This window comes from Phyllobates terribilis, unplaced genomic scaffold (assembly GCF_046119375.1).
Source record: "Phyllobates terribilis strain yellow unplaced genomic scaffold, ASM4611937v1 Scaffold_5__5_contigs__length_657084704, whole genome shotgun sequence".
NCBI classification, from domain to species: domain Eukaryota; kingdom Metazoa; phylum Chordata; class Amphibia; order Anura; family Dendrobatidae; genus Phyllobates; species Phyllobates terribilis.
In genome coordinates, this window is record NW_027362765.1 from 381734004 (window position 1) to 381758240 (window position 24237).

Here is a 24237-nt window from a genome sequence, read left to right on the forward strand (position 1 = left end):
ATGAAATGCTGGAATACCGCAGGTGCATTGGTCAAACCAAAGGGCATAATCAGACTCTCGAAATGTCCTACCGGGTTATTGAACGCTGTTTTCCATTCATCCCCTTCTCTGATTCTAACCAGGTTGTAGGCTCCCCTTAAATCTATCTTGGAGAATACCTTAGCTCCCACAACCTGGCTGAACAAATCAGGAATCAGAGGAAGAGGGTATGGATCACGGATGGTAATATGATTTAATTCCCAGAAATCTAAACAGGGACGTAAACCGGTATCTTTTTTCTTCACAAAGAAGAACCCTGCCGCCACGGGCGAAGATGAGGGTCTGATACTGTATGTCCCTTATCCAGACTTTCCACAATGAAATCCTTCATGGCTTGTCTCTCAGGGCCAGAAAGATTATACAGTCTGGACTTTAGTAGTTTAGCTCCGGGGGTCATGTTAATAGGACAGTTATAAGCTCGATCAGGAGGCAAATCCTGACACCCCCTCTCAGAAAAAAACATCCTCAAAACTAGACAGAAAAGCAGGTAAAATTTCCATAGAGACAGTAGCAAGGGAAATATCTAAACAGTTCTCATGGCAGTAATTTCCCTATTCAATAATCTCTTCGGCTTTCCAATCCTCCAATGAATTATGTTTAACAAGCCAAGGGATACCCAAGACAATTGGTGTGGGAAGATTGTCCAGGACATAGCACGGGATTATTTCACAATGAACTGAACCCACCCTCAGTTTTACATTATGTACAATCCGAGTAAATGCTTTCTGTGCAAGTGGCGCCGAGTCGATGGCGAAAGTGATAATAGGTTTATCTAAAGTATAGCAAGCAAGACCATGAATTTTCACAAACACAGCATTTCACCACGCTGACTCCGGCTCCACTGTCAACAAACATTTTCTTGGTTTTGCTCTCTAGCACCACCTCTGCTGTCAGGACAAAACAGGAACTGCAGTTTGGCCACAAATCGACCCCTTGTTTATCCAACTCCAGACTACGAAGAGTTAATAGAGTCTCCTTTTGTTTAGGAATTGAAGGACAGGTCCTGACAAAATGTCCCTTTTTCCCACAAAAAAAACACGCCTTTTTTCTTGCGAATCTCCGGGGAGATGTATGATGCAGAGACACCCCCTAACTGCATGGGTTCCTCCTCCTCCCCCAGTACTGGTTCACCCCCAGACCGCTCCCCTGGCAGAGGTACACAACCCCGACAAGAAGTCCCTGGAGAAGGTGGTCTCACCCGTCTATCCCGAAGGAGTCTATCAAGACATATGGCCAAAGACATTGCAGCCTCCAAGGATTGATGGGTTTCATATACTGCCAAGGCATCTTTCAACCTTTCAGTAAGCCCCTCACAAAATTGACTTCTAACGGCTGAGTGATTCCATTTGGAATTCCGAACTGTACATCTCCATTCTCCACTGAACGATTCCCCTGCTGAAGGCGACGTAGCCTAGATTCAGCCAAGGCGACTCAGTAAGGGTCATCATAGATAAGGGCCAGAGCCCCGAAAAACCCCTCCACAGACTGGAGACAAACCGATTCCTGCGGTAGAGAAAACGCCCAGGACTGAGGATTGCCCTGCAATAGAGAGATTACAATACCAACCCGTTGCTCCTCATTTCCGGAGGAATAGGGATGAAGTTTAAAATACAGTTTGCAGGCCTCCCTGAATGCAAAAAACTTGTCCCTACCTTCAGAAAACCTATCCGGGAGAGTAACTTGGGTTCAGGCTGGACAGGCCTACCTGCAGAGACCCCCACATTGGCGACCTTTAACCGCTGATGCTGCTGCTGTACCTTACCGTGGAGGTCATTCACCTCCAAAGACAGCCTGTGCAGCCACTCTGCAAGCTCTGCAGCTGACCCCATACCGAGGGAGAAAGGAAAAAAAAAAGGTGCATGCCCAAAAACACACAGAAAAAAACCCAAAAATGTCAGTTTTCGAAAAGCCAGAGGGAAGTAGCCGCTAGTTCCTAGAGACAGCCTTTCCTCTAAGAAGATGTCTGTAATGCCAAATGTAGATGTGGCACCCCAGGGGTCTGGTCTCCACAGTAATAACAATATTATGTCTGAGAGCAGGTGGGAGGTCTCTTGGTCAGGAATCCTATTCATGCCACACCTCCTGCCCGGTCCTGGGAGGGGAAGGACTTCCCCTATATAAAACTGGGGCTGAGGCAGGGTTAGGAAGAAGAAGAGGAGCAGCTTAGGAAAGAAAGATCAGGAGCTCAGTGGGAGCAGTGCTAAAAGGAATCAGGGGCTGGCAGCTGAAGAGCTCGCCCTGATTGAAGAGTTACCACCGGACCCGGAGTCCGAGGCTGTGGGGATTAACCCTGACCCAGCAGCAGAAACCGACCGGCAGGGGATTTCAGGTCCTCTGGCCAAGAAACCCGAAGGCCCGGTCACACGCGTGGGACCAGCACCGCCGTCGTGGAGCGGAAGCCACTAGAAGGCCCCGAGTCACCGGCCATACGGGTGAGCACCACACGGTACACTCAGGGACGTGGGCTACCTTTACCCGCCTCTAGCAAGGAAGCCAGAAGAGTACAATTAGTTGGGGAGGCCTACAACTCCGCCTGGCCAAGGGGGATCCCATCTGCTCAAGGACTGACCAGGCCCCGACCGCTAGCCAGTACTCCGGGAGGGTCTATCTTTGTCACCAGTAAAGACCCTGAACTACACCGCATCGTCTCTGAGTGGTTCCTGCTTCCCCCATCATCCACGTCGGCTGCCCTGAGGCCATACCCCTCCCGTTGGGGGTTACACCATCCACGCTGCACCATCCTTCCACCGGCCTCAGCGGTCTGCCCTGCAGTGGCAGCTCCATAGCTGCATTCAACGGGTGGCGTAGTCGTCCTACATCTACTGCTAATATACCGCCACTTAGTCTGACTCCCTGGGCACGGACCGGGTCATCGCCACGAGACTACTACCCCTATCCGATCCGGCTCCGGGTAGGCTCCCTCGTGCGCAACGTTGCGCAACTCAGGCCCAGGGGCGCGTCAGCCTTTGGCGTAGTCGGCAGGATTTCGTGCCCGCAACCACCGGGTACTGCGTGCCTGAAAAAAAGAGACTTTTAAACTTACCTGTGGTGAAGATTCCCGCCATCCGGCGCCATCTTCAGCCTTCTTCCCGCCATCGGTGAAGATTCCCGCCATCCGGCGCCATTTTCAGCCTTCTTCCCGCCTTCCGTGGAGTTTTCCCGCCGTTGGACGCCATCTTGAAGACGCCGCGCGGGAAGAAGAGGGGCGTGGATTCCAAAAGCGCGCGAGAACTGAAGCCCCGCCTCACGTCCAGACGTCGCGTAAGGTCCTGGAAGGAGCCCAGCAGACGCTGACGTCACAGGAGCGCGACGGAAGGTCCTCAACCCTGACGATCCACTGCGGAGCCGCGGCCTACGGAAGAGGATCATCGCAAGGTAGGCCACGGTCCACTAGGGGGGAGGAAGATGTCGGATACGGAGGAGAGCTTCACTGCCTCAACCCCCGTCAGCGCCAGCGCTGCTGCAGTCATGCCTTTTACCATGGCCTTTATCCCTGGAGCAGCCTGGCTACCTCAATACTCAGGGGAGTCACATACCCTGAATGACTTTAGAGAAAAGCTGGATAGCCTCTTCCAGGTGTACCCCCTCACAGAAGAGCAAAAAGTGAGCATCCTGGTGGCCCAACTAACCGGGGCAGCCCAAAGGGAGGTAAAGTCCTGGCCACCTGGGAGGAGGACTGTCGCGGGGATACTAACCCGGCTGAGGGACACCTTTGATACCCGCACCTCAGCCGAGATTAAGCTTAAATTCTATGGGTGCAAGCAGCGAGCACATGAGAGTATAAGGGACTATGCACTAAACCTACAAGAGGCCCTGAGAGCCATTAAGCAGACCGACCCCGACAGCGTGGGAAACGAGGACAGGCTGTTGACCGAACAATTTATAGAGGGACTATATTGCAATGTCCACCGAACCCAGTTGCGGGCCATAGCCTTACAGGATCCTCATCTGGACTTTGCACAGTTCAAGGACAGAGCCATCCGGGTGCTCCGAGAACCGGCACCGGGTGGCGTTGTGACCCACAGGCGCCCAGCTATCACTTACCACCAGGAGGCGGCGCCCTTGTCGGCAGGGCCTGTGGGGGCTGATGTGCAGGCTTTGAACAATGACCCGGCTCCAGACCTGCACCATCAGGTCCAAGAGCTAGCTAAAAGCGTTGCTGCGCTAACCCGAACTGTGCAGTCTTTACAGGTTTCCACTCCAGGGAAGATCCAGCTGGCATCCGGACCGGAGGACATCCCGTGGCGTCGACCAAGGAGGACCCCACCGGCCAGAGGAAGACCCAGCGACCGATACAACGAGGACGGACAACCCATCTGCCGCTGCTGTAATCAACCCGGACATATGGCAAGGTACTGTCCTTTAAACTGGCACAACCTGGGGTAGAGGGCCAACCCCCAGGAAAAAGATCACCAGGCCCATCGAACTGGCGCGATAAATATGTGGGAGGACGTCCAGTCTTGCCTGTGGTACTGGATGGCATTCCTATGAGTGCCCTACTGGACACCGGGTCACAGGTCACCACCATCCCGTACGTGCTCTTCAAGCAGAACTGGAAGGACTCGGACATAACCCGCTACCCTGATGACGACTTGAGTATCATTGCCAGCAATGGTCAACCCGTGCCGCAGATCGGATTTAAAGAGATGACCATTAAAATCGGTAGAGTCGAACTGGCAGCACAGGGACTGATCATTGTGGACATTGACAAGCGCGAGAGTCACCCAAAGATAACTCTAGGAACTAATGTGATTGAAAATTGTCTTGCAGAGGTGATTTTCATTTTACAGCAGGTTGCCAAGAACGCCAGCTCCGGCCAGCAGCGAGTGCTCCAGAAAGAGATCCGGGCACTGATGCAACGGCAACAAGTGGAACTCTCCTGCGGTGAGATTGGTAGCGTAAGAATGTGTGACCCTTTCCCTATTGCCATACCCCCGAAAAGTGAAATGATGATTTGGTGCCGGGCAGCTATTGGTCTGAGAGGTAGAGATTACCAGGCCATGGTAGAGCCAGTCTACTCAGACAGTAGGCCCACCATTTTGACAGCCCGGGGGGTAGTTGATGTACGCCATGGGAGGGTACCCGTTCGCATAATAAATATTAGGAAAAGGGAAGTATACCTGCCCCGGTATGCTACGCTAGCCAAATTATATACTATCAACCAAAATTCTATACAGTCTGTGGAACCCTTGCCTCCATCTCATCCGGAGGAAGGTAACGGCTCTGAGAAAATAATGGAGGATTGGTGTCAGCAACTACATTTGGGTACTGACTCCACTCCCTCCCACCAGAAACAGGGAGTCTACCGGGTGGTTCAAGAGTACGAGAGAGTGTTTAGTAAACACCCGTTAGACTTCGGGCGAGTCAAGGGGGTAGAACACCACATCCCCACGGGAGACCATCCTCCCATAAAAGAGAGGTATCGGCCCGTACCCCCTGCACACTACCAACACGCCAAGGGGATGCTTAGAGACATGAAGGAGGCTGGGGTAATCAGGGATAGCTGTAGCCCCTGGGCAGCTCCACTAGTCTTGGTCAAAAAGAAAGACAACACCATGAGAATGTGTGTAGATTACCGGAAAATTAACCGTATCACACACAAAGATGCGTACCCCTTACCAAGAATAGAGGAGTCTTTGGCTGCTTTAAAATCTGCTAACTTCTTCTCCACCTTGGATCTCACTAGCGGGTACTGGCAGGTTCCTGTAGCAGAGGCGGATCGGGAGAAGACCGCATTCACCACCCCGATGGGACTTAGCGAGTTTACCTGCATGCCGTTTGGACTCTGCAACGCACCAGGAACCTTCCAGCGATTGATGGAGTGCTGTCTGGGACACCGGAACTTTGAGATGGTCCTGTTATACCTGGACGATGTCATCGTCTACTCCAAGACCTACGAGGACCACCTGAAGCACCTGGCGGAAGTGTTTGAAGCTCTGGCAAGTTACGGCCTAAAGGTGAAACCTTCCAAGTGTCACCTCCTGAAGCCAAAGGTGCAGTACCTGGGACACGTGGTGAGTGCTGACGGAGTGGCTCCCGACCCTGATAAGATCACCGCAATTAAGGAATGGCCAAGCCCCTCCAGCGTAAAGGAAGTGAGGCAGTTCCTCGGGTTGGTAGGCTACTACCGAAGGTTCATTCCCGGTTTCACCAAAAAGGCAGCTCCTATGCAGGACCTCCTGATAGGCCAGTCCAGGAAGGCCAAGAACCAGAAGCCACCCTTCAGATGGGAGAAGCTGGAAGAAGAGTCCTTCCGCCAGCTGAAGATAGCCCTCACGGGGGATGAAATCCTGGCGTACCCTGATTACAGCCAGCCCTTTATCCTCTACACCGACGCCAGTAACATCGGGCTAGGAGCCGTACTATCCCAGATCCAGCAGGGGAAAGAACGGGTAATTGCTTACGCCAGCCGAAAACTGCGACCCACCGAAAGAAACCCTGAGAATTACAGCTCATTTAAGCTAGAGTTCCTGGCAGTGGTGTGGGCAGTCACCGAACGCTTTAAGCACTACCTCGCTTCTTCCCGGTTCACCGTGTACACGGATAACAACCCGTTGACACACCTGGACACTGCAAGACTCGGTGCCCTAGAGCAGAGATGGATGGCCCGCTTGTCCAACTATGAGTTTACAATCAAATACCGGGCAGGACGCTCCAATACCAATGCAGACGCCCTGTCCAGGATGCCAAACCTACCGGACGTAGGGGAAGATTCAGAGGAACTGGAAGAAGTTGAGCTCCCCGCGTTCCACCGTCATGGGACTATCCAGTATTCCCACCGTGTAAGAAGTAAGCAAACCGCTACGTTCAACCCCTTACCTCATTACAACTGGGTGGAGACGCAAGACAGTGACCCTGCCGTCCGACTGGTAAAGGAGATGCTGACTCGGCCAGATGCACGCCTTGACCCAGACGCTCCGGAGGAAGCCAAGCAACTGTGGGCTGAGAAGAGTCGACTGTTCCTTTACAAGGGGAAGTTGTGCCGCAGAATGGTTAACTCCCGGACGCATGAACTAATCTGGCAAGTAGTGGTGCCAAGAAGAGACGCAGCTATGGTGATGGAGGCATACCACGACGGAGCTGGGCATTTCGGATGGAAGAAGCTGGAGTTCCTGCTGCGCGGGCGGTTCCATTGGGTAGGCATGAGAGGAACCATCGAAAGGTGGTGCAGAGACTGTGGCCCATGCAACTTAAGAAGGAGGGACCGTGCCAGCCAGAAGACTCCCCTGCGGTCCATCATCACCAGACAGCCGTTGGAACTGGTAGCCTTGGATCATGTAAAACTGACCCCAAGCAGAAGTGGCTACGTCTACGCGTTAACCATCGTGGATCACTACTCCCGGTTCTTGGTTGTCGTCCCCGTCAAGGACTTAACGGCTCACACAGCAGCTAGAGCCTTCCAGCAGCACTTCTGCCATCCGCATGGATACCCGGAGCAGGTGCTGACGGACCAGGGGCCTGCCTTTGAAGCGGAGGTCTTCCAGGAGTTCTGCACCCTGTATGGATGCCGGAAGATAAGAACAACACCCTATCACCCGCAAACTAATGGACTTTGTGAGAAAATGTACCAGGTGGTGATAGATCTCCTGAAAACATTGCCCCTGGAGGAACGCAGTCTGTGGCCTGAGAAGCTGCCCGACCTGGTGGACCTATACAACCACATCCCTGTAGGTTCCACCAACTGTACCCCGGCTTACCTAATGAGGGCAAGACCTGGTAAGCTTCCTGTTGATCTGGAGATGGGAGTCCTGACACCCGAGGACACTTCACCAGAAGCCAACTGGGACACAGAGAGGCAGCAGCAATACCGAAAAGTACAGGAGAGCGTGGAGCGTAGTCTCTGTCAAGCTAGGGAAAGACAAGAGAAAACTTACAACCAGTATGCTCCCGCTGTTCCCCTGGTGCCCGGAGAGCAGGTCTTGAAGAGGAAAAGACGGCTCCACAAGTTGGACGACCAATGGGAGAAGGACCCGTACACCGTACTGCCCTCAAGCCACGACAACCCAAAGATCTGTACAATCAGTAAAGACGGAGGGGAAACCACAGCCATTGTATCCCGGGATCACCTAAAGAAGTGTCCCGAACAGCTACGGAACCCTGAAGAGGAACAAGAGGACCCTCGACCCGTAGAGGAAAGGGAAGATATGGTTAGTACTGTGCTCGGAGACTTCCCTCGGTCTTGGACTCAAGTCAATGGTGCTGTTGTGGTACCCGTCCTCACGTTCCTCCAACCAGCATCCCAAGTGCCTACGGAGACACAGGTAGAACTGGAAGAACAGCCGGTCCAGGAGGCAGAAGGCCCCACACAAGCAGACCAGGAAAATCAACCCTCTGCTTATAGTGAGCCTGCCATACCCCTAGTGAGCCAAAGAGTCCGTAGACGGCTGCCCAGTTTACCCTTGACAGCTCCTATACCCTGTAGCTCAGGACCAATCAACCAGCTCCGTAGGTCCACTAGGGTCACTAGAGGCCAGCTGCCCATACGGTGGAGGATCTAAATGTTCAAGCTATTTTATTAATGTTTACCTGTTTATTGTTGCTTGTGTATAATTATGTGTTTCTAGTTATTTATAGGAGTCTTTGGTGGATTTACCGGGAATCCTTTGTGCATATAGTTGGAGCATAACCCAGGACGGACTGAAAGACTGTTAAGGACTCGGGGCAGGACAGACCCCTACCTGGTTACGTCTCCCTGTGTTGGTGAAATGGACACCCTTGTTTTCCTCAAAAGTTACACCCGGTTGCGGACACGCCGTGACCACCTTATGTGTTGTCTCTATCAGAATGTTATTGTTTGCACCTTGTTATGTTTACAAAAGTATGTTTAGTCCCGGAGTACTAACTTTCACTAGGGGGGAATGTGGCACCCCAGGGGTCTGGTCTCCACAGTAATAGCAATGTTATGTCTGAGAGCAGGTGGGAGGTCTCTTGGTCAGGAATCCTATTCATGCCACACCTCCTGCCCGGTCCTGGGAGGGGAAGGACTTCCCCTATATAAAACTGGGGCTGAGGCAGGGTTAGGAAGAAGAAGAGGAGCAGCTTAGGAAAGAAAGATCAGGAGCTCAGTGGGAGCAGTGCTAAATGGAATCAGGGGCTGGCAGCTGAAGAGCTCGCCCTGATTGAAGAGTTACCACCGGACCCGGAGTCCGAGGCTGTGGGGATTAACCCTGACCCAGCAGCAGAAACCGACCGGCAGGGGATTTCAGGTCCTCTGGCCAAGAAACCCGAAGGCCCGGTCACACGCCTGGGACCAGCACCGCCGTCGTGGAGCGGAAGCCACTAGAAGGCCCCGAGTCACCGGCCATACGGGTGAGCACCACACGGTACACTTAGGGACGTGGGCTACCTTTACCCGCCTCTAGCAAGGAAGCCAGAAGAGTACAATTAGTTGGGGAGGCCTACAACTCCGCCTGGCCAAGGGGGATCCCATCTGCTCAAGGACTGACCAGGCCCCGACCGCTAGCCAGTACTCCGGGAGGGTCTATCTTTGTCACCAGTAAAGACCCTGAACTACACCGCATCGTCTCTGAGTGGTTCCTGCTACCCCCATCATCCACGTCGGCTGCCCTGAGGCCATACCCCTCCCGTTGGGGGTTACACCATCCACGCTGCACCATCCTTCCACCGGCCTCAGCGGTCTGCCCTGCAGTGGCAGCTCCATAGCTGCATTCAACGGGTGGCGTAGTCGTCCTACATCTACTGCTAATATACCGCCACTTAGTCTGACTCCCTGGGCACGGACCGGGTCATCGCCACGAGACTACTACCCCTATCCGATCCGGTTCCGGGTAGGCTCCCGCGTGCGCAACGTTGCGCGACTCAGGCCCAGGGGCGCGTCATAGAAATCATCTGCAACCAACTGTAGGGCGACTGTCTGTGACCTCTGATACCCCCGTGACACCATGTCATTAAAAAGTTTATAGAGAAATGAATCCTACAATTAAAATTTGTGTGTTCCCTAACTGATCATGTTTTATATAAGGACCAGAGAAGATGTTTTTTCGCAGGCACCGACTTGCACAGAACCATCCTGGCACGGGCGTACATAGAAATTATGGAGCCCCATAGCAGAAGTTTTAATTGGGCCCCCTCCCCAAACAAAAAATAAAAAAATAATTAATATTTGGTGGGGCCACAGAAGAGCAGGTCTCACAACTTTGCAATCCTTACAAATTAATTTTCCTCCTTCTGAAGCCCTAGATTTCTCTTTCATTGCCCCCATAAAGTATGATGCCAACAAAAGTCCACACAAAAGTATGATACCCCCACAGTGAATTCCTCCACATGCAAAGTATAATGACCCTACTGTACCCCACCTCAACCCCAAGGGCAAAGTATGTTGCCCCCCAACACAATAATTACCCAACTGTGACCCCAACACAGCCCTCCATGTAGTATAATGGGCTTACATACAGTATAATGGCCCCACACAGCCCTCCAAACAGTATAATGACCTCCACACTGTATGATGGACCCCACATAAACCTTCCCAATGTTAGGACAGCCACGAGAGAAAGCTCAAACACGAAATGTGCATCAGGGCTTTGAATAAATGTAAATCTGGTTCTTTTTCCCACATGGGTAAGCACTACATTGCACTTTAGTATGCATCAAGTTTTCTAGTTCATTTACACAGCCTGTGTCTCTGACTTTACACTTGGACAAGTTAGTGACAACATTGTGTCTGCACTTAGATGTCACCTTGTGGTCGAATTACACTACTGTCCATCTGTGTATATATATTTTTCCTTAGATTAGGACCTATTGTCATAAACATTAGGCTGGACTCATTGTATAAAATTAGGTGATCGCTTTTTGTCCTTTTAAGCTAGCTGCCTACAACTATTAGTACCTATGGTAATGTTCTCTTTGTGTCTTCACCATCTACCCATTATATCTTGTCTACCATTCATTTTATATATTGTGAAATACAGTTTATATTTTTTATTATCATCATGGCTGTTGTTTTAGTGTTACTCTTTTTGGGGCATATTGCTCCATTCTCTTGTAGGTTCTATTTATCTAGGGAGTTGCCCTTTTCCCATAGGGAGCATTAAACTGATGTACATCCATTGTGTCAGTTTTTTCAATGTATAAACCTTCACACTGTCTAATTGCTTGCATACAGTATAATGGCCCCCACATAGTCCTCCATATAGTATACTGCACTCCCCATAGTCCTCTATACAGTATTATGGCCACCACAATGTACTCACTGATAATACTCACCTCTTCTCCTCATTCCCCCGCTGCTCCGGTCTCTGCTGCGAGCGTTTTTCTGAAGCGCCTGAACATCTCAGGGCAGAGGGTGCTATGTAGTGACATCATTGCGCATGATTCGCTGAGACGTCAGATGCCGAGGAGAATGATGGAGGAAGAAGTGTCTGCTGACGCTCCCTCTCATCATTAGTTTCAACTGTATCCGGCATCGTCTCCACTAGTGTATAAGCACAACAGAGTGTACAACCGTGATATCAAGATATCTTTTGACCCTTCTTTCGATCCTTTTAGGAGCCCGACAGCAGATAAGTAGGGGGAAACTCCTAGTGATTGTTTGAAAGGGAGGTAATCGTCTACACACATTTAGGGCTCGTGCACAAGACTAATTTTCTGATACGAGTGCTATCCGTGGTTTTCACAGATAGCACTTGTACCTATGATATTCTTTGGGGTTGTGCAAAATCGGTAATGCAAGTCTATGTGTCTGTGAAAAAAATAGGACTGCATTCAGATGACATCCAAGTAAAGTTCGATTTTCACAGGCTGACAGAATGGAGAAGGTGAAAAAAAAAATTTTCTCTCCACGTCCGAGAAAAACTGATGGAACTCTGATCAAACTCTGATCAGAATAATCAGACCGTTTTTCTTGGATGTGGAGAAATTGGTTGTGTGAACCTACCCTAAGAAAGATTTACTATTCTTAGAAAAGTATCAAAAACTACTTATTTGTCATCAACAATTTGAGTATATCCTCTGTTTTTTCCTATTATCTATATTCCTAATTATCAATTAATAAAATGGAGTTTTGGGGGTAGTTTTTTGTTGAATATATATTAGTTTGCTGTGTATACCATTAACTGGAAGTTAGGTCACTTAAAGCACCCTTCGTACACAACTTCTGAATTAGTTACTTCTATGTTAGATATGTACACATTTTAAGGCTCATTATCTTTAGTGATTAAGATGGAATTAATGCAGATCCTTTGTGGCACAAATGGACGGCCAATGCGCCTACATAGGGTGCCAACCTACATGGTCAGGTAGGGCCAGGTCATGTTAGAGGATATTAGTGCTAGTTAGGCACAGTTGTGTGTAAAATTCTAAATGTGAATGTGAATCGTTTTAGGATCTCTGATATAGCAACTGCTGGCATACTTGTGGTCATTTGAGTTGTCTTAATTTGTGGGGGGTTTTTTTGAACGGTTATTTTTATACAAATTGAAATAACTTTAACTGTATAATTTTTACTAAAACCATAACATCCCCTTAACTTTTACAGGATCTATAATTGTTTTATGTTGAATGGACACAAGTTTATCATATTTCAGTGGAAAGTTGGGACACTCTCATACTCATTAAATCAACTAGTCGGTACTTGGTTTGCCTGATAGGAATCAAAAATGTAAGCAACTCTATAGCTAAAAAGAAACTAAGAAGCTATAAACTTCTCCATTTAAAACCAAATAATGTGAATAGATTTATAAAATACACAAAGAGAAATTTTGCTTCTTTGAAAGCAAGCACAAAGAGTTTTACCTTGCTGCAGAAAAATACTTTGTAACTACTAGTTCTCAGAGAAGGAAATGTCGTTCTAAACTAATTTTTCTTGGATACTAGTGAAGTAAACAGACTCCAGTTTTTACCACTGTCAACCAAGAAAAAAATATAACCAAATTGATTCTGCATGTTTACATGTGTTGCATTTACTTATGATGGATCCAACGTTTATTTACTAGAGCAGATATGCAATCGGAAACTTTCATATAAGGATTGGATCACTAGCTATTACAGTTAAAGTCATGTCCACACAGTGCCTTAATACTACTTTTTTTTTTTTTTCTGCAGAATTTACAGTATGTTTATGTAAAAAAATACAATTCTCCCCATAACAAATGCACAAATTACCTTTATATGATCTTGAATGATGAAATTCTTCTTAAGGTAGGGTAACCATAACACCTGTTACAATGTAATTACTGTATTGGCTGCTCAAATGTGTCTTCAAAATTAATTAAAAAAATGAAATTAGTCTATCAGCTCTAATAGATCAAGTTTGTGGATGGCCAAGAAGCTGTCTCATACACCGTATGCCAGCTGTGCACAAATTGTTTTGTAACACTACTTCCTCCGTGGTTTTAAGATTTAGAAAAGGGGTCGGACTTCTTGTTGCTCATTCAAAAATTCGGAGAACAAAGTGTCAGAAAATAATTTCTGAAAAATTGTTTATAGGGTAATATTATTAACCAGGTAAAATAATCTTAAGGTGAATGTCCTCCATTTATCATTAAACAGGTCCAAAATTCTATGGTGAGTACAGTACATTTATGCAGATGTCAAAATCTCATGCATAATATTTAAAATCTAGTATTCTCCCTGATCACAATAGAGGGAGCTTACGACGTACTTTTTATTGGTTTTATTGTTCGTCTGCTTCCTAAATGCAAAGTTAAGAAACTTTCTAAATAGTTTTCATTATAAATTACCTACTACTTGCTGCTACAAACTGTGTGCAAGTCTTCAGTCTGGGAACTGTAGTTTGTCTGCAAGACTGACTATTCCCTCAGAGCTTTGCTCCTGATTTTGAAGTCTCTCTCTGCTTTTCCCCTCCCTTCTATCAGTATTATAGGTAGCTGGAGGGAAGGAAAGGAGGTTGTACACAAATCAGAGTGTGGAGAGGGGAGAAAGCATTTATGTTCTCAGGGAAGGCAGAGAAAACAGACTGTATATAGTGAAGAAAGCACATGGAGATGAAAACAGTATAGGAATAAAACTGCTGATTCATGAGAGCTAATGAAGCGGGAGGAAGAAAGAGAGTGAAAAGTCTGAATGATAAAACTGCAAACTGCATAAGAAGAGGTTTGAAAATTAATTTAAGAGTGAAGGATGCAGACTGAAACATGTGCAATAGTATTTTTCAACTAAATGTAAGCAGGAACATCATTTTTCCCATGCCAAAGGTTTCCATAGCTTTTAATTCTATAGCTATGCAGAAGATCTGGATATCAGTCTCTGAAAATAAAGATATTTTAAGCAAATAAGAACAAAATTTTGGACCTAAGTGTGTGACTACACAGTGTCTGCATAAGGCAACATGTTACATATAGTTTCTTCTTTGGGGGCATTTCTTTTAAAGGGGTTGTCCATTACTCGAACCACACCTTCTCAATCCCTATGTTTTCCCCAAGTAAAATAATAACTTTTTTACTCACCTTCGGTGCCATTCCAGCAATCTTGACACTGGCTCATGTGACATTGTTATATCACTCGATCCCTGCAACCAATCAGTGGCATATTCACTGTCCTCTTTGGACAAATTAGACATCCTGAGGAAGTGAGAGAGCGGCTGTAGCTCTGGCGTCTTCCGAATGTTAATTTTGTATGAAGAAGGGAACAGTGAAGTGGCTGCTGATTGGTCAGAGGAATCATGTGAAATAACAACGTCATGCGATCCCCGGGATCACTGAAACGGTGTCGGAAACTGAGGGAAGTATAGCCGTTATTATTTTACTTGAAGGAAAAATAGTGATTGAGAAGGGGTTCTCTGAGTAGTGGACAACCCCTTTAAAGGGAATCAGTCACCAGGGTTTTGCTACCCCATCTGAGTGCAGTATGATGTAGCGGCAGAGACCATGATTCCAGTGATGTGTCACTTACTGGGCTGCTGCTGTCATTTTGATAAAAATTACTGTTTTCTCGGTTGCAGATCTAGCAGTTCTCTGAATAATGAGTTCTGTATAACCCCTCCCACACCTCTGATTGGCAGTTTTTTGCATATGTACAGTGTACACAGAAAGCTACCAATCAGTGATGGGGGAGGGGTTATACAGAACTCATGAATATGGTTGACTACTTGGCAGCAGGTTTACTTGTCCTTTAAGGATAATCTCCTGCTAATAAAACACTGATTTTATTAACACTACAGCAAGCAGCCCAGTAAGTGAAACATCACTTCAATCAGGTTCTCAGACTCTACATTATGCTGCATTCACATTATGCGGCAAAAACATGGTGACAGATACCCTTTGTTATGCACACGCCTGGACTGGCTGGCGTGTGCGTGATTAGTAATCCCACTGTACCATGAACCGAGGAATGCCTGGAGGGGCGTAACTAAGCATCAACCCGATTCGACCAAGGTCGCACGGCGGCTCAATCGACTCCGTGCACCAAGGAGGAACCGGGCAGAGGGACCAGGTGCTACTCCAGGACAAACCCCGGACACGGCTGTTGGCCCACACCGGGAAATGCAGGAACAAGCAGGCTAGGCTGGCATACAGACAGGTGGATATTGGTTGGCACAGCTGGTATGCAGGCAGGGTGGGTACAGACAGGCACGGCTGGTGTGCAGACAGGGAGGTACTAGCAGGTTGGAGCACAGGCTGGATAGGGTCCAGTACAGACTGGGATACAGGAACAGAGCCGCAGGTGCGGTAGACAAGCAAGGTAGAGCAAGACCGCCGGACCGGTGAGCAAACAGAGCAGAGCAAAACCGCAGGTGCGGTAAACAGACAGAGCAGAGCAAAACCCGTGGATGCGGTAAATGAACAGAGCAGAGCAAAACCCGCAGGTGCGGTAAACGGACAGAGCAGAGCAAAGCCCGCGGATGCGGTAAACGGACAGAGCTGAGCAAAACCCGCAGGTGCGGTAAACGGACAGAGCAAAGCAAAACAAGCCAAGCAGAGCAAAACCGCAAGTGCGGCGAACAAGCCAAGCAGAGCAAAACCGCTGACACCTTGAACAAGTTAAGCAGAGCAAAACCGCAGATGCGGTGAACAAGCAAGGCAAAGCAAAACCGCAGACGCGGTGAACAAGCAAAGCTAAGCAAAACCGCAGACGCGGTGAACAAGCGGAGCAGAGCAAAACCGCAGATGCGGTGGACAAGGCAGAGCAGAGAGGAACCACCGGAGCAGTGAGCAAGGCAGAGCAAAGAAGAACCGCCGGAGTGGTGAGCAAGGCAGAGCAGAAGGGAACCGCCGGAGCAGTGAGCAAGGCAGAGCAGAGAGGAACCGCCAGAGCGGTGAGCAAAGCAGAGCAGTGCGAAACCGCCGAAGCGGTGAACAAGGCAGAGCAGAGAGGACAGGGCTCTGTTCACATGTAACAGACTGGAAAGGACAAGCAGAACCAGATACACACAAGGTAATTGCAATGAAGTAGCGAGTGGACTCTAAACTCACAAACAGGAGTACAGAGACAACGAGTTGGAGTTAGGGGCAGGTTCAGACACTGCAGGAAAAGGGAAGGTACAGACATAGAGACAAACAGGTAACGAGCTAGGACACTGTTCAGACAGAGACTGAACCAGGAACAAGGTAAAGGAACGAGCCTGGGAACTCAGCCCACAGGGTGGCAGAGACAGACAAGAAGTCACAGGTAACAGGTCTGGGAATGCAGCCCCCAGAAATGTCAGAAACAGACAAGAAGTCACAGGTAACAGGTCTGGGAATGCAGCCCCCAGAAATGTCGGAAACAGACAAGAAGTCACAGGTAACAGGTCTGGGAATGCAGCCCCCAGAAATGGCGGAAACAGACAAGAAACAGAACAAGACCTGGCAATTCAGAGGCAAAGCAGCACACTGAATAATAGTGTTGCTCAGGCACCTCTTCCAAGGTGGAGTGGGTTTAAATATCCATTGACTCACAGCAATAGGCTGGGGAAACATTAGAAGTGTGCCCACCCCAGCTATAAGAATCAGGAAGTAACCGGGTCGCCGCCCTAAGCAATCAGACCAGAGCATGCACACAGTATGAACAGGAGCACGGCTTACAAACTGGACTGAAGGTTAAGATTGCGATCTTGCATAGTGGGAGGTGATGCACTATGCAAGCACGCCGCCAGGTATGTTACACCCTTTAAGGAAGAAAATCTCAAAAATTTGGCATCTTCATAATATAGTGTTTATCAATGGATTATCTAGTAGTGAACAATCCCTTTAAGCCAGTGTTTCTCAACTCCAGTCCTCGGGACCCCCCAACAAATCAGGTTTTCAGGATCTCCTTAGCATTGAACAGGTGAGAGAACCTGTGGGATTTTTTGATGCCTTGATAATACTTCCATCACCTGTGCAATACTAAGGAGATCCTGAAAACATGACCTGTTGGGGGGTCCTGAGGACTGGAGTTGGGAAACACTGCTTTAAGCTTTATGCCTCAACTGAGACGTACCCATTAAGATTCATACCTACTCAATACTTATAGACTGTGTTTGAGGAGTGTTCATTAATCAGAACATCTTGTCTTTTCATACACAGAAGGTCTTAAAGGATCACATAGGAAACTTGAGTTTTGGGTGTAGTTTCCCTTTTAAAAATGTAAAAAAATGGATTATAGATGTGAGATGTTGCAGGTAAGTTATTTTAGCAAATACTCTAATACTAAGAAATCATGGAGGCGGCAATTGTCAAGTGGTTGTTTCATCAATATTTTGCACCTGTGCTGTCCCCTCCTTCAACACGGGGGTCTGCCGAATCTTGAATGCATTTGTATTGTGATAAGGTGTTAGTGAGTGTGGCTGCCTTTTTTATTCGTTGATGTTTGTCTTAATTTTATGTTACTTTTTAAGTGAATTGCTTTTGAATTTTAGTGTAGGTACTCGCCAGACAATGAGGACCACTGACGCAGGTTACGAGCTTGTATGTATTTTTGCCAAAATATTGACCAATAACTCATGTGTTTTATACATCTTTTTATTGAACATTTTTTCCAATTTTTTGCAGGGTGCAGCCAGGTTCTTTAGTATTGGCTGGGTAAAGTGATGTATCTTTCCTGAGGGTTGCACTTATCTAATTACAGGTGGGCTGTATTAGATCAGACAGCCCACCTGATCTAATAATATGGGTGAGACAAATAGGTTGTAAGCCGGACATGGTGCATCACACGTATCTGTGTGAATGGTGCCCTATGCAAGCCTGTGTGCATTTGTAATACTAGGCAGTCGCCCCTTCCAGGAATGGTGGGTTTGTAAGTGGTTGTTTGTTGATGATTCTTGTTATCACGGGGGCTGCTGCATTTTGTAGTGTATTTCTATTGTGACCTGATGTTGGTAATTACGGCTGTCTTTTCTATTATGTTTTTTTTATTGTCCTCTTTCAATGAATTGCTTATGAAGGGTCAACATTAAAATTGTACATGTGAATGTTCTAATACAAAAATACAAAATGTAACTTGAGAATTTGTGCCACTGACCACGCCATCTACTCCAGACTTCTGCTAAACACGAAAATGGCATCTGCTCCATTCACACAATGACACCTTCACCAAAAAGAGTTTAAAAATCTATATATGAAAAAGTAGCACTAGTTATATATATATATAAAAAATAGCAAATGGCATAAGCCTAAACTGAACAGTAAAAACAAAATATGGAAGCAGCAGTCCAAAAATAGTGCAAATTATAGGACTCTAGTGGCCCATGTGCCGACATCTAAATCCATAGTGTGAACCTTTCTCAAGCAGTTAAAAAAAGTGTACAAGCCGTGTATATAAAATGTATAACAATTAGAAATATAATTAGACAGACATCATTAATATAATAAAAATCATAATTTTGTTTAATCAGTGTAACATAAATAAATATATATCAGAAATTTTAATTCATCATAACATAGCACATACATAGTCAGAAGATCAATATGACATCATCCAAGATAAATAAAGTGCGTAGTACATAAACTGGTTGTGTAACTACACATGTGTATACATAACTTTAAAAGCAACTCACTTCATTATAACAGTCCCAGAAATGCCCCATGTGGCTCTGAATCTGTCATCCATTGAAAACCACTGCAAATATCAATAAAGTTAGACCAAACAGGAAGAAGGACCTGAGTATTGCAGTCACGAGTGCCATCTTGGAAAAAGAGAAAATAATGCATGCAGTGCTCATCCAAGCATGCTCACTTAGTATTTTCAGCTATGCAAATGCCATATTGGATAAGGGTAACAGCTATATAGAAAGAGCAAAAATAGAGAAGAAATAAGAAAAATGGGTAAAATGACTCATAGGTAGTGTTGAGCGAGCATGCGCGACACTGCTCGTTACTCGCCCGAGCATATCACTACTCGGGATGTTCGGCGAGCACCGAGCATTTCCGGGTTACTCGGGCGGGAGCTCGGGTCTCCACCCTGCACGTTTGGTGCTCTTTACAGAGCCAATTAACATGCAGGGATTGCCAGCCAGTCACTGTATTGCCGCAGCCATGTTGTTTGTGGGCATTGCAGTGATTGGCTGGCCGCACAGCGTCACCTCGAGTATTTAAAACCGGCGCAGCCATCTTGGACACAGTCGCTCCGGATCAGACAGTGTAGAGAGCGTGCTGCTGAGTTAGGGACAGATATATAGTGCGAAATAGGTAGTGTAGGGTCTCTAAAGCCTGCCAAATCAAACAAACAGTCCTTCTCAGGACTAATATCCATCCCAGATATCAGGCAGGCAGGCAGGCTGTATAGGAGACGCAGTGGTTACACCAACAAACGCTGCATTACAGTCCTGTGTGCTCCTGTTGGTCAAATTGCTAGACTTATCACCCCGGTCTCAGGGGGCAGGAAACATTATTATTTTTTTCATCTAAATCCTGTATTTTTTTTTTCCTCAATCAGACTGTACAAATACGCGTCTTATTAACCTTTTGGTAATTCTCCCCCCCCAAAAAAATTGAGTGTGTCTGTGACTGTTCAGACACCAATATATCTGTTTAAAAGAGTCTGGTGTAGGCCATAAAAATAGAACTGTGGTTTTCCAGTTCCACGGGTCAAATCTCTGTATTATCCTGCTTTTAGCATTTTTTTCCGTAAAAAAAACTGTAATAGTGTCTCCCTGACTGGTCAGACACCAATATATCTGTTTAAAAGAGTCTGGTGTAGGCCAGAGAACTAGAACTGTGGTTTTGCAGTTCCACGGGTCAAATCTCTGTATTATCCTGCTTTTGGCATTTTTTGCCGTAAAAAAAAACTGTAAAAGTGTCTCCCTGACTGGTCAGACACCAATATATCTGTTTAAAAGAGTCTGGTGTACGCCACATAACTATAACTGTGGTTTTGCAGTTCCACGGATCAAATCTCTGTATTATCCTGCTTTTGGCATTTTTTGCCGTAAAAAAAAACTGTAATAGTGTCTCCCTGACTGGTCAGACACCAATATATTTGTTTAAAAGATTCTGGTGTATGCAACATAACTATAACTGTGGTTTTGCAGTTCCATGGGTCAAATCTCTGTATTATCCTGCTTTTGGCATTTTTTGCCATAAAAAAAAACTGTAATAGTGTCTCCCTGACTGGTCAGACACCAATATATCTGTTTAAAAGAGTCTGGTGTAGGCCAGAGACATAGAACTGTGGTTTTGCAGTTCCACGGGTCAAATCTCTGTATTATCCTGTTTTTGGCATTTTTTGCTGTAAAAAAAAACCTGTAATATTGTCTTCCTGACTGGTCAGACACCAATATATCTGTTTAAAAGAGTCTGGTGTAGGCCAGAAAAATAGAACTGTGGTTTTCCTCTTCCACGGTTCTAATCTCCTTTTTATTACCCTTTTTCCATTGATAGTGCGAGTGTAAGCTATTTTACTTCGTTTACAATGGGCAAGGCGCGTGGCAAGGGACGTGGAAATGGACGTTCTGGTGATGGTGCGTGTAGAGGACGGGGCTGTGGCCAATGTGAAAATGTGCCACAACCAACAGCCACATCTTCTCGCTCCCACTTCTTGACCGAATTACTAGGGAAGCACACTACAACACCAGTATTGCGAACTGATCAGTGTGAACAGGTTATTAATTGGATAGCAGATAATACTTCCAGTTACCTGGGCACCACCACCTCCGGTCTGTCTTCCACACGGTCAAGTTTTAGTAGCCGTGAGTCTCAACCACATACTCCTCCTCACCCTGATGCTCCTTCCTCCCAATATGCCGTGTGTCATCAGACAGCAACTAATCCCACACTTGGACACTCTGAAGAGCTGTTCACTGGTCCATTTCCATATTTGTGCCCCTCACCTTCTCCACTTGAAGTGGTGGAAGAGGAGATCCCATGTAGAGATGCCCAAATATTTGAACAGCCACGGCCACAGGAAGTCGACGCTGGCAATTTTTCACAAGAGGTGGACGATGACGAGACACAATTGCCACGAAGTGAGGAGGAGGATCGTGGTGCGCAAGTGGAAGAGGAGGAGGTGGTGGATGATCTAGTAACTGACCCAACGTGGCAGGAGGACACGCAGAGCGAGGCCAGCAGCACACAGGGGGAGGGAGGAACAGTACCCCAACAGGCAGGAAGAAGCAGTGTGGTGGCCGCAGACAGAAGGCGGGCAACCTTTCCCCGTAACACCAACACGAGGGACGTTGCCAGTACAACCGGTAGGTCTTCCAGAGTCTGGAATTTTTTTAAAGACTCTGCTGATAACCCCAAAAGGACATTTGTACCACCTGCAATGCCAGCATCAGCAGGGGTGACAAAACTACCAGCCTGACCACCACCAGCATGATCAGGCACATGGCAGCAAAGCACCCGACTTTATGGGGCGAACCCCAGGGTCCACGACCAGTGTCAGCGGCTGTCACCACTGCTTCTTCCACTGTTGTGCGTGTAATAGGACCCCCTGGTGTGCGTGCAAGGCAATCCCCCATCCATACTGCATGCAAAGATGCCCCCTCCTCTCAGTCTTCACTTGTTATGGCAGTTTCTCAAGAAACAGCATCAGCGTCCACATCCCACCACTGCGTTCAATTGTCCTTATCCCAGAGCTTTGAACGAAAGCGCAAATTCGCAGCCAACGCCCCACAGGCCACAGTCCTAAATTCGCACATTTCACGACTGCTTGCATTGGAAATGCTGCCTTTTAGGCTGCTGGAGATGGAATCCTCCCGCAACCTTATGGCAGTTGCCGTCCCTCGGTACTCGGTCCCCAGCCGACACTATTTTGCCCGGTGTGCCATCCCTGCACTACACAAGCACGTGTCCCAAAACATCTGCCGTGCCCTCAACAACGCAGTTACTGGGAGAGTCCACCTGACAACGGACACGTGGACAAGTGCTTGTGGCCAGGGATGGTACATCTCCCTGACGGCACACTGGGTAAACATAGTGGAAGCCGGGACCCAGTCGGACCTTGGGACGGAACACATCCTCCCCACACCGAGGATTGCGGGCCCTATGTCAGTCAGAGTTGCCCCCACAGTTTACAGCTCCTGAGCATCATCCTACTCCTCCTCCTCATGTTCAGCCTCCATCTCAGATATCACCATATCAGTTACAAGCTGGAAGCACTGCAGTACTGCCTCAGCCAAGCGGCAACAGGCTGTGCTGAAACTCATAAGCTTAGGTGATAAACCTCACACTGCTTGTGAATTGTGGACAGCTGTGAAAGAGCAGGCAGATCTGTGGCTGAGACCGCTGAACCTTCATCCAGGCATGGTCGTGTGTGACTATGGCCGTAACCTGGTGGCGGCTCTGATGCGAGGCAAGATCACACGCGTACCATGCCTGGCTCATTTGCTTAACCTCATGGTTCAGCGGTTTCTTAAATCGTACCCCGAATTGCCAGATCTGCTCGTCTAAGTACGCCGCCTGTCAGCTCATTTTCTCAAGTCGGCTACAGCTTCCGCCTCCCTTGCTGTGTTGCAGCAGCGTTTGCAGCTTCTGGCACACCGACTGGTGTGTGATGTCCCCACACATTGGAACTCTACCCTCCACATGTTGCAAAGGATTTGTGAGCAGAAGAGAGCAGTTGTGGAGTACCAGCTGCAACAAGGCCATCAATATTCAGGTCAGACTCCACTTATAAGACCTCAGGAGTGGACCTGGATGTCTGACATATGTACCATCCTGACAAACTTTGAGGAGTCCACCAAGATGGTGAGTGGCGATGACGCCATCATTAGCGTCAGCATCCCACTTGTCTGTCTTTTGCAACGCTCTCTGCAGAGAATTAAAGAGGAGGCATTGCAGCCAGAGTATGATGAGAAGGATCAAGAAACCATGATGCGCGATTACACACACCCCAGCCTCATCCCAACGTGCATTGGGGGACAATGAGGGAGAGGAGGAGGAGGAGGAAGAACAGGAGCTGGTATCATGCGCTGTAGACGGTAGTACCTGTACAACTGTCATACCGTCGGTTCAGTGTGGGTGGCCTGAGGACGGGGGAGGAGGAGGAGAAGGAGGAGGAGGAGAGCATGGTCAGTCGTCATCTTGGTGAGGACACGGAAGTCTTGCCTGTTACCAGTCTGGCACACATGACTGACTTTATGTTACGCTGCCTTAACCGTGACCCTCGCGTTGTCAAAATGTCGTGTGACAGTCATTACTGGTTGGTGACACTTTTAGACCCCCGCTAAAAGGAGAACTTTCACTCTCTTATTCCTGAGGTGGAGAGGTCTACAAAAATGGGGCAGTTCCAGAGGCCCTTGCTGCAGAACTATTTAAAAAAATTCCCATCTGAACATGCTAGCGGCAGAGGTCACAGTTCGTTGACCAACCAAGGCGTACAGGTGAGAGAGACGCAACACTGTCAACATTCTGGGACAACTTTCTGAGACCCGCCCAGCTTACAGGCCCTGAGGCGCGGGGTACTCTCACAAGTAGTGGAAAGTTTCAAAAGATGGTGAAGGAGTACCTTGCCGAACGTACCAGCGTCCTCCGTGATTCCTCTGTGCCTTTTAATTATTGGGTATCCAAGCAGGACACTTGGAATGAACTCGCTCTGTATGCCTTGGAGGTCCTGGCCTGCCCTACCGCTAGCGTGTTATCGGAGCGTGTTTTTAGTGCCGCTGGGGGAATTATAACTGATAAGCGCACTCGCCTGTCAACTGACAATGCTGACCCTTATCAAAATGAACAAGGGCTGGATTGGGCCAGACTTCTCATCACCACCAAATGACAGTAGAGTAACATAAAATTAAATCCACTGTGTTATTTCGGGAGGTGTATTCCCATGCACCGCTTCACACCCACACATGGGTATACGCTTCCTCATTTTGGCTGTATT

General features: G+C 47.7%; 1 protein-coding gene across 3 annotated transcripts in view; it reads right to left on the reverse strand.

The window, feature by feature from the left end:
* LOC141271199 (killer cell lectin-like receptor subfamily B member 1B allele B) overlaps positions 1-13364 on the reverse strand; it is a 316917-nt gene extending 303553 nt beyond the window's left edge. For all 3 annotated transcript variants that reach the window (XM_073681309.1, XM_073681308.1, XM_073681307.1), the window contains exon 1: positions 13165-13364. The gene's annotated coding sequence lies outside the window, so the exon portion shown is untranslated. The remainder of the gene's footprint in view (positions 1-13164) is intronic.
* Positions 13365-24237: the final 10873 nt, after the last annotated feature.